The sequence below is a fragment of the Lynx canadensis genome, chromosome B3 (genome assembly GCF_007474595.2).
Source record: "Lynx canadensis isolate LIC74 chromosome B3, mLynCan4.pri.v2, whole genome shotgun sequence".
NCBI classification, from domain to species: Eukaryota; Metazoa; Chordata; class Mammalia; order Carnivora; family Felidae; genus Lynx; species Lynx canadensis.
The window spans coordinates 23,448,518-23,459,210 of NC_044308.2; the positions used below are offsets into that span (position 1 = coordinate 23,448,518).

A 10,693-nucleotide genomic window follows, 5' to 3' on the forward strand; every position below is an offset into this window, starting at 1 on the left:
GTGAGAGTGGGCATCCCTGTCGTGTTCCTGATCTCAGGGAAAAAGCTCTCAGTTTTTCCCCGTTGAGGATGATGTTAGCTGTGGGCTTTTCATATATGGCTTTTATGATCTTTAAGTATGTTCCTTCTATGCCGACTTTCTCAAGGGTTTTTATTAAGAAAGGGTGCTGGATTTTGTCAAAGGCCTTTTCTGCATCGATTGACAGGATCATATGGTTCTTCTCCTTTTTTTTGTCAATGTGATGTATCACGTTGATTGATTTGCGAATGTTGAACCAGCACTGCATCCCAGGAATGAATCCCACTTGATCATGGTGAATAATTCTTTTTATATGCTGTTGAATTCGATTTGCTAGTATCTTATTGAGAATTTTTGCATCCATATTCATCAGGGATATTGGCCTGTAGTTCTCTTTTTTTACTGGGTCTCTGTCTGGTTTAGGAATCAAAGTAATACTGGCTTCATAGAATGAGTCTGGAAGTTTTCCTTCCCTTTCTATTTCTTGGAATAGCTTGAGAAGGATAGGTATTATCTCTGCTTTAAACGTCTGGTAGAACTCCCCTGGGAAGCCATCTGGTCCTGGACTCTTATTTGTTGGGAGATTTTTGATAACCGATTCAATTTCTTCGCTGGTTATGGGTCTGTTCAAGCTTTCTATTTCCTCCTGATTGAGTTTTGGAAGAGTGTGGGTGTTCAGGAATTTGTCCATTTCTTCCAGGTTGTCCAATTTGTTGGCATATAATTTTTCATAGTATTCCCTAATTGTTTGTATCTCTGAGGGATTGGTTGTAATAATTCCATTTTCATTCATGATTTTATCTATTTGGGTCATCTCCCTTTTCTTTTTGAGAAGCCTGGCTAGAGGTTTGTCAATTTTGTTTATTTTTTCAAAAAACCAACTCTTGGTTTCGTTGATCTGCTCTACAGTTTTTTTAGATTCTATATTGTTTATTTCTGCTCTGATCTTTATTATTTCTCTTCTTCTGCTGGGTTTAGGCTGCCTTTGCTGTTCTGCTTCTATTTCCTTTAGGTGTGCTGTTAGATTTTGTATTTGGGATTTTTCTTGTTTCTTGAGATAGGCCTGGATTGCAATGTATTTCCCTCTCAAGACTGCCTTCGCTGCGTCCCAAAGCGTTTGGATTGTTGTATTTTCATTTTCGTTTGTTTCCATATATTTTTTGATTTCTTCTCTAATTGCCTGGTTGACCCACTCATTCGTTAGTAGGGTGTTCTTTAACCTCCATGCTTTTGGAGGCTTTCCAGACTTTTTCCTGTGGTTGATTTCAAGCTTCACAGCATTGTGGTCTGAAAGTATGCATGGTATAATTTCAATTCTTTTATACTTATGAAGGGCTGTTTTGTGACCCAGTATATGATCTATCTTGGAGAATGTTCCATGTGCACTCGAGAAGAAAGTATATTCTGTTGCTTTGGGATGCAGAGTTCTAAATATATCTGTCAAGTCCATCTGATCCAATGTCTCATTCAGGGCCCTTGTTTCTTTATTGACCGTGTGTCTAGATGATCTATCCTTTTCTGTAAGTGGGGTGTTAAAGTCCCCTGCAATTACCACATTCTTATCAATAAGGTTGCTTCTGTTTATGAGTAATTGTTTTATATATTTGGGGGCTCCGGTATTCGGCGCATAGACATTTATAATTGTTAGCTCTTCCTGATGGATAGACCCTGTAACTATTATATAATGTCCTTCTTCATCTCTTGTTACAGCCTTTAATTTAAAGTCTAGTTTGTCTGATATAAGTATGGCTACTCCAGCTTTCTTTTGGCTTCCAGTAGCATGATAAATAGTTCTCCATCCCCTCACTCTGAATCTAAAGGTGTCCTCAGGTCTAAAATGAGTCTCTTGTAGACAGCAAATAGATGGGTCTTGTTTTTTTATCCATTCTGATACCCTATGTCTTTTGGTTGGCGCATTTAATCCATTTACATTCAGTGTTATTATAGAAAGATACGGGTTTAGAGTCATTGTAATGTCTGTATGTTTTATGCTTGTAGTGATGTCTCTGGTACTTTGTCTCACAGGGTCCCCCTTAGGATCTCTTGTAGGGCTGGTTTAGTGGTGACAAATTCCTTCAGTTTTTGTTTGTTTGGGAAGACCTTTATCTCTCCTTCTATTCTAAATGACAGACTTGCTGGATAAAGGATTCTCGGCTGCATATTTTTTCTGTCTAGCACACTGAAAATCTCGTGCCAATTCTTTCTGGCCTGCCAAGTTTCAAAAGAGAGATCAGTCACGAGTCTTATAGGTCTCCCTTTATATGTGAGGGCAAGTTTACCCGTTGCTGCTTTCAGAATTTTCTCTTTATCCTTGTATTTTGCCAGTTTCACTATGATATGTCGTGCAGAAGATCGATTCAAGTTACGTCTGAAGGGAGTTCTCTGTGCCTCTTGGATTTCAATGCCTTTTTCCTTCCCCAGTTCAGGGAAGTTCTCAGCTATGATTTCTTCAAGTACCCCTTCAGCACCTTTCCCTCTCTCTTCCTCCTCTGGGATACCAATTATGCGTATATTATTTCTTTTTAGTGTATCACTTAGTTCTCTAATTTTCCCCTCATACTCCTGGATTTTTTTATCTCTCTTTTTCTCAGCTTCCTCTTTTTCCATAACTTTATCTTCTAGTTCACCTATTCTCTCCTCTGCCTCTTCCATCCGAGCCGTGGTGGTTTGCATTTTGTTTTGCATTTCCTTTAAAGAGTTTTTCAGCTCCTCGTGACTGTTCCTTAGTCCCTTGATCTCTGTAGCAAGAGATTCTCTGCTGTCCTGTATACTGTTTTCCAGCCCAGCGATTAATTTTATGACTATTATTCTAAATTCACTTTCTGTTATATTATTTAAATCCTTTTTGATCAGCTCATTAGCTGTTGTTATTTCCTGGAGATTCTTCTGAGGGGAATTCTTCCGCTTGGTCATTTTGGATAGTCCCTGGTGTGGTGAGGACCTGCAGGGCACTTCCCCTGTGCTGTGGTGTATAACTGGAGTTGGTGGGCGGGGCCGCAGTCCGTCCTGATGTCTGCCCCCAGCCCACCGCTGGGGCCACAGTCAGACTGGTGTGTGTCTTCTCTTCCCCTTTCCTAGGGGCGGGATTCCCTTTGGGGTGGGGTGGCCCGTCTGGGCTACTTGCACACTGCCAGGCTTGTGGTGCTGGGGATCTGGCGTATTAGCTGGGGTGGGTAGGCAAGGTGCACGGCGGCAGGGGGGGCAGGCTTAGCTCGCTTCTCCTTAGGTGATCCACTTCAGGAGGGGCCCTGTGGCAGCCGGAGGGAGTCAGATCCGCTGCCGGAGGTTTGGCTCCGCAGAAGCACAGAGTTGGGTGTTTGCGTGGAGCGAGCAATTTCCCCGGCCGGAACCGGTTCCCTTTGGGATTTTGGCTGGGGGATGGGCGGGGGAGATGGCGCTGGCGAGCGCCTTTGTTCCCCGCCAAACTGAGCTCTGTCGTCCGGGGGCTCCGCAGCTCACCCTCCCTTTGTCCTCCAGCCTTCCCGCTTTCCGAGCAGAGCTGTTAACTTATGACCTCCCAGACGCTAAGTCGCGCTTGCTGTCTGAACACAGTCCGTCAGGCCCCTCCGCTTTTGCAAGCCGGACTCGGGGGTTCTGCTTGGCTGGCGAGCCGCCCTTCCGCCCCGGCTCCTTCCCGCCAGTCCGTGGAGCGCGCACCGCCTCGCCGCCCTTCCTACCCTCTTCCGTGGGCCTCTCGTCTGCACTTGGGTCCGGTGACTCCGTTCTGCTAATCCTCTGGCGGTTTTCTGGGTTTTTTAGGCAGGTGTAGGTGGAATCTAAGTGATCAGCAGGACGTGCGGTGAGCCCAGCGTCCTCCTACGCCGCCATCTTCCCAGAACTCTCAAGTGCACAATTTAGGATTCAGCTATTCCATACAACACCCAGTGCTCATCACGCATGCACTCCTTTAATTCCCATCACCTATTTAACTCCTCCCCCACCTACCTCCCCTCTGGTAACCCTCAGCTTGTTCTATATTGTTAGGAGTCTGTTTCTTGGTTTGCCTCTCTCTCTGTGGCTTTGAGATTTTTTAGTTAGACATTCATTGTTAAAGTACAGAAATTATTGCCATTCATATTTTAAATATGAAATGAGTAATTTCTTATACTAAACTTTTTGTATGCTTGTAGACATGAAATAGTAAAATAAGTCTCTGCTGTTATGATTTATAGACTGCTGTGTATGTAGTTATTGATAAAATACTTATTTCTAGATATACAGACATTGCTGATAAACATGTTTAAATATCAAACTTATAAAAATCAATATAATTAGTTTCTCTGCATGTTCAGTGGTTTGTTGTAAGAGAATGGATGGGGTGGTGGATGTTCTCATCAGTAATGTAAGATTCTTTGGCTTTGAATCTATTTTTGGTTTATAGAGATAGTGAACATCATGTATGTTACAGTCATGCTGTTGGTAAACTCTAAGTTTGACATATCTCCGAATTATTTTAAGAATTTCTTATGGATGGCACTTTGTGGTTTGTTGTTAAACACTGGTATTTATAATAGTTATAGCATTTGACTTAGGAAGTATATAGAAATGTTGGTAAACAAAATGATAGAAGGTAGAAACCGTTTTCTTTTGAGGACGTTGTTCACCTTTGTGTAGGATTCCATGGAATGCTGGGATTATTAAAGACAATTTATTTGAAAATTGGGTTAAAAGCTTCTGAGCCTTATTTTTGTTATGTTTGTGTGTACACACACATGTATATAGTCAGGAAAGAGGGTGGTTAAAAGTTCATTGCCTCACATATTTCATTTAGAAGAAAAATTAGACTTCAATAGTTAAATTGTGCCCATTTTATATAAAAATATTTCTACTTATTAAGGGACATGAGATATATCTTATTTTCTCAGATGTACTGAGGTTCTTGATGAAATTCATTTTACTAAAGAAAATTTTACAGAATCTAAATTACACAGTTCTGTGTTCATTTGTTACACAGCAGTAAGACAACTTTGGAAATAATAGGCAAGTGAAACATTTGGTTTTAAGCATCTAATATTTCCAGATGTATTCATAGTGTTACAGTATAATTTTATAAACATTTTCATTGTAAATGTGTTAGGACTATTGTCTTTTAAAGTTGTCATGGCAAGGAAATTGATCACTGATAAATAGGGTCTTGGAGCTATGCAATCTTTATCATACACTCATTTTGTTGTTGAGAGAAATAGAAAAGATTATGCATTTAACCCATTCTCATAGTAGAATAGTATGCCATTGTATAAGTATAAACTGTATATTAAAAAACATACACCATGTAAATTCATTTGATGTTACAAGGTGTATTGTAATGTATTTCATTTGGAGCTTCCCTAGTATATGTACCTTACATTATTCTTGTGTTAAGATATTTTTTAGAGCAGATCTAGATCGGTTCATAGCAAAATTGAGGGGAACGTACAGAGATTTGCCATCTAGCTCCTGCCCCAGCACATGCGCAATCTCCATCATTATTCACACAGCACATGCATAATCAGTCCCATTATCATCATACCTTACCAGAGTTACTTACCATTTATTCCTGCTGATGAATTTACATCAATACCTCACAATTACCCAAAGTCCATAGTTTTTCATGGTTAACTCTTGGTATTGTACATTTTGTCGGTTTGGACAAATGTATTATGACATGTATCCATCATGGTATTATGCAGAATGTTTTCATTGTCCTAAAAATCCTCTGTGCTTCACCTATTCATATCTTCCCCGTATTTATTTTTATTGTTAACATTGGAGATATAAATGACTTTGTTAAAGGGATTTTATACTACCTCTTGGAACTATACACAATTCTGTATGTGTTCCTTTGGTTGCATGACAATATTCAAGACAACTTTGTAAATAATAGATACAAGTTTTTAGTTTTTAACATCTAGTCTTTTCTAGATGTGTAGAGTCTCACAACGTATAATTTTGTAAATAATTCATTGTAAACTTTCATAGTTTCATTGTTATCAAGTGCTTTAATAGCAGTGCAGTTGATAACAATTTTCTTGATAACAAGTTTCTTCAGCTATTGCCTATTTTGGTATAGGAAGGAGAAAGTTACTAAAAGTGTACTGTTGCTCTTGCATTCTCTAAAAGAAAATTTTACATTTTAATCACTGTTTAGTCCTTGTATTATTATACGTTAAAAAACCTAAGTCCTAATTTTATATTGTATTGCTATACAACTATTAAACTTATAGTTGTATTGCTGATTATGTATTTTAATCATAACAAGTCTGTTTTATGAGAAATATTGTCCCTCTTTGAACTCTTCAGTTTTGTATTTATCTGAACAGGATGAAAATATTCAAGACAACTTTGTAAATAACAAATACATCATTTAAAAATACCTAGTGTTTTCAGATGCATGGTATTTCACAAAGTATAAATTTGTAAATATTTCATTATTGTAAAATACCGTAAGTTGTCTTTTGTAAGTGTTGGCAGTGTAATAAGTAATTAACGTTGTTCTCTTAGGGTTATATAACATTTTGGTGTTAAGTGGGTTTTTTGGGGAGAGGGATAGATCTATTGCCTTCCTTTTCTTCAGATTGTTAGGTTTTTATGTATAAGAAAATAATAGATTTTATACTTAAACAAAATATCCCAGGATGATTTTTACCTTTAGAAAGAGGAAAGAATACATGAGAAGGAAACTGTCTTTTTTAAATCACAGATATATTTGTAGAAGATATTCTTATTGTTAATTGTTACTTTGCTATGCTATATAAATCTACTTTTTGTAAATATATATGTGTATACATGCATATAACATACATGTTATAAATGTTAATACATATGTGCACATGTACATTTAGTTTTAGGAGTATAAATATGATAGTACTCTCTCATTAGCTTATTGCTTTGCATTTTTTTTTTTGGAATACTATGGAAGTATTCAAATCTAAACTTAAATAGTTCCATAATCCTGCTTCATGTTATATCTAAATGTATGTATTTAAAAATATTTTTTAATGTTTATTTTTGAGAGAGAGAGCATGAGGGAGGGAGGGGCGGAGAGAGAGGGACACACAGATCTGAAGCAGACTCCAGGCTCTGAGCTGTCATCAGCACAGAGCCCAACTCGGGGCTCAAACCCATGAACTGTGAGATCATGACCTGAGCCGAAGTCAGACGCTCAACTGACTGAGCCACTCAGGTGCCCCTAAGTGTGTTATTTTTAATGTAAAATGATTAACTCCATATGTGTTTGTTTTCTAATCTGTTACCATATATAGACATCTGAATGAAAATAAAACTTCTGTGCTTATGAATATTTATTTTATTCTAAGACCTTTTTAAAAATTTCCAGTGTTTGCTTATATTTGTATGTTATGTGATAATCAGAAACAAAAGTCAAAAATGTTCAACTCAGTAGCCAATAATAAATTATGAACATTTTTTGGAAGAAAATTAACCTATAAATTAAGGTATAAATCAGTATTTTTTTGAGCAGAAGTTTGGCCATAATAATTGAAATTCAAACATTTGAAATGGTGTTACTTGCTGCTGGGAATTTATTCCACATCTCAAATTTACACTGAAGTATGTTATACATTGAGTATAAATAATAGTCGAGCATCTGAAATATACCTCAACAAAAGATCATAATGGTTGTAGCTTATTCATCATATGAATATAATTTAGACACTGGAACATGGTCTGATAAGGGTGTTTTGTGTGGATATTTAAAATTATGCCAGTTTTTGAACAAACATCAACTAATAGTGTGTTTACAGAGGTTTGACCATATGCCTCGTTCTAATTGGAAATGTCAATCATTACTGTTCCTGAGGAATGTAATTATTCTGACATGATTATAGAGTTAAGTAATGCTGACTGATCAGTGTTATAATGAATATTTTAGCATTCTTAAAAATTTTGTACATGTGTACATTAAGTAGTAAAATACTGTCTTATTATTTGTATATTGCTACTTGACAATCTGAAATGAACATACTAATTGTTAGAAAGGTGTCTGGAAGAATGGATGGCAAAATTTTAACATTACTGTATAGAGAGATGGGAATGGAGGACTGCTTCTACTTCCTGCATTTTGAATTTTAAAGGTATTTCAAAAGGAACATCTAAACAGCAAAAAGGGGATTTTAAAGATACACCCAATTTATGCCTGCCTTTCATCCTTGCCTATCAATATCTGGCGAGTATTGGGCTGTTGTATCCAATTTTGTATTCCCAGTGGCCATTATGAATTGTTTGTGAGTGATCATGAAGAGCATGTGGTTTAGAGACTCTAGTGAAGCAGACAGTTTTACACACTGAAACAGCATTGTGGGACTCCAGAAATGAACATGGGAGAAGATAGGATTTCAGGTAGGTGCTAAACAATTATATTTGGGTTTACAAACGCATGAATGATTAAAATAAATCATTGAAACTTTCTATAAAGGGTAAATTTTCATAAATTTACATATTTGTGGTTACTGATTAGATCATGTTGTTCGAGGAAGAGTATTGGATTAGGTTGAAAGTTAATTAATGGTAGTAATTAGAGAATGGATTTTTCCTAGTTTTTACAGTCGTTGAGTCAGAATTTCACGTAGATCTTTATGGTTTCTTATATGATTCAGAATTGGCATGAAAAACATTTCCGTACATTTGTGTTATTTCCGTGTAGTAATATCAGCTGTTTATCTCCATTCGCTGTTCGTGATTATTCTAAAATCATCCTAATTTGTGTGTCCTGGTGTCTTATTTGTATCTAATTGGCTATATTGTATAATTACTTCTCAGATGAACACAATGAAAGGAAGAGATTTAGAGATAATCTGAGGACAGCTGACATTCCTATGGTCTTTCTTAATTCATAAGTCTTAACTGGGAACTACAGGTAAGAAGGTTCTGGATCAAGAAGTTCTGTTTTAGAACAAGGCTTTGGCTAGACTCAGGAATATCCAGCCATGCCTGAGAATTAGTGAGTAAATTAATTCTATAAAAAAAGATAACTTTACCAAAGTAAAGGTGGGGAGTATATGTAGAATGTAGGAGATTATTTATGTCTTCTTTCAATTGCTTTTATTTCTAACCAAACATTATGATCTAATTAATGTTATAAAGAAAATTATTCATTAATTGGAAATTTTGAAATAAAGGATTTTTTGCAAGTATTTTTATAGTGTGATAAAGGCAGAAGTTCATGGAAACTGGTAAAAAAAAAAAAAAACAAACAAGGGGAACCCTCTTGCACTGTTGGTGGGATTACAAACTGGTGCAGCCACTGTGGAAGACAGTATGAAAGTTCCTCAAAAAGTTAAAAACATGATTTAGCAATTGTAATCATGAGGTATTTACCCAAAGAATACAAAAATATTAAATCAGAGGGATCTGTGCACCCCATCCTTTATTGCAGCATTATCTACAAATAGCCAAATTATGGAAACACCCCAAGTATCCATTCACTGATGAACGGATAAGGAACTCCGCCATAAAAAATGAGATCTTCCCACTTGCAGCGAACAAGGCCGATGGAGCTAGAGAGTATAATGCTAAGCAAAATAAGTCAGAGAAAAACAAATGATATATGATTTCACTCATATGTGGGATTTAAGAAACAAAACAAAATAGAGGCAAAGCAAGAAATAGACTCTTAGCTATAGAGAACAAATTTATGATTACCAGAGGCCAGGTCGTTGAGGGAGATGGGTGAAATAGGTGATGGGGATTAACAAGTACACATGTAATGAGAAACAGGTGATGTATGTAAGTGTAGCATCACTAAATTGCACACCTAAAACTAATATTTCACTAACTGGAATTTTAATAAAAAAGTATTTAGTAAAGTAATAGCTGAAGTTGGAATGTTGAATCAGCTATAGGGGATTCATTAATGAGGAATTCTTTCTAAGCATTAAAAGAAATTTGTAACAAAGTTCAAAATTAGCCTCCACTTATTTGCTGCTTTTTCTATTTTATAAGAAGTATGTGTGTCTTATCTTCCAATGTTTCTTCTTTTTTTCCTGTCAGGAGATGATAATTCTAAGAAAACACACTTTTGCCATCTTTGTTTGTAATTGCAAGAATCAGTACCATAAGACCTCTGTTGGCAATATTACTCATTTGAGTATTCGTCACCTCCCATCTCTGGCTTTGGGAATACTGCTTGGCAAAATGATTGTAAGGACAGATAAGTGTTTATTTTATTCAGGGAGGGGCACTTGATTAGGCAGGAGTTAATATTCTGCTTTGTTTAAGATTAATTAATTTTTGGTGGCAGCTAGTGGGTAATGAGATCCGTTTGGGGTACATGTTGCTGAGTAATAAAGAATCCTGACACACAGTGGCATAAAATATCTATTGTGCCATTTCATGAATTCTGTGGGTGAAGATTTCTGACAATGCCAGAATATGGGATCAGCTGGGAAGATACGGTGTTTAATATTGATTCAAACGCTTAGAGGCTGGAGTCATCTGGACACTTCTTCACACGTATGTCTGGCACTTGTTTTGGGAAGACTTGGAAGGCTGGGCTTAGCTAAATTAGAGCACCTTCACACAATCAGTTTAACAGAGGAAGCATCATCAAAATGAATGTTCGGAGAGAACCTTGTGAAAGTGGCATGTGGTCTTTATGATCCAACTTCAGAAGTCATGTAGTATCACTTCTGCCACATTTTGTTGACTAACATTTTTATATGACCAGCCCAAATTCTAG

The 10,693-nt window shown here is 36.8% G+C and overlaps 1 long non-coding RNA gene across 2 annotated transcripts in view; it reads left to right on the top strand.

Annotated features, from left to right (window-relative positions):
• The window catches only part of LOC115515608, a 29,823-nt gene that overhangs the window by 16,533 nt on the left and 2,597 nt on the right, over positions 1–10,693 (top strand). For both annotated transcript variants that reach the window (XR_003969342.1, XR_003969343.1), the window contains 3 exons: positions 8,222–8,355; positions 8,776–8,872; positions 10,006–10,155. This is a non-coding gene — a long non-coding RNA (uncharacterized LOC115515608). The remainder of the gene's footprint in view (positions 1–8,221; positions 8,356–8,775; positions 8,873–10,005; positions 10,156–10,693) is intronic.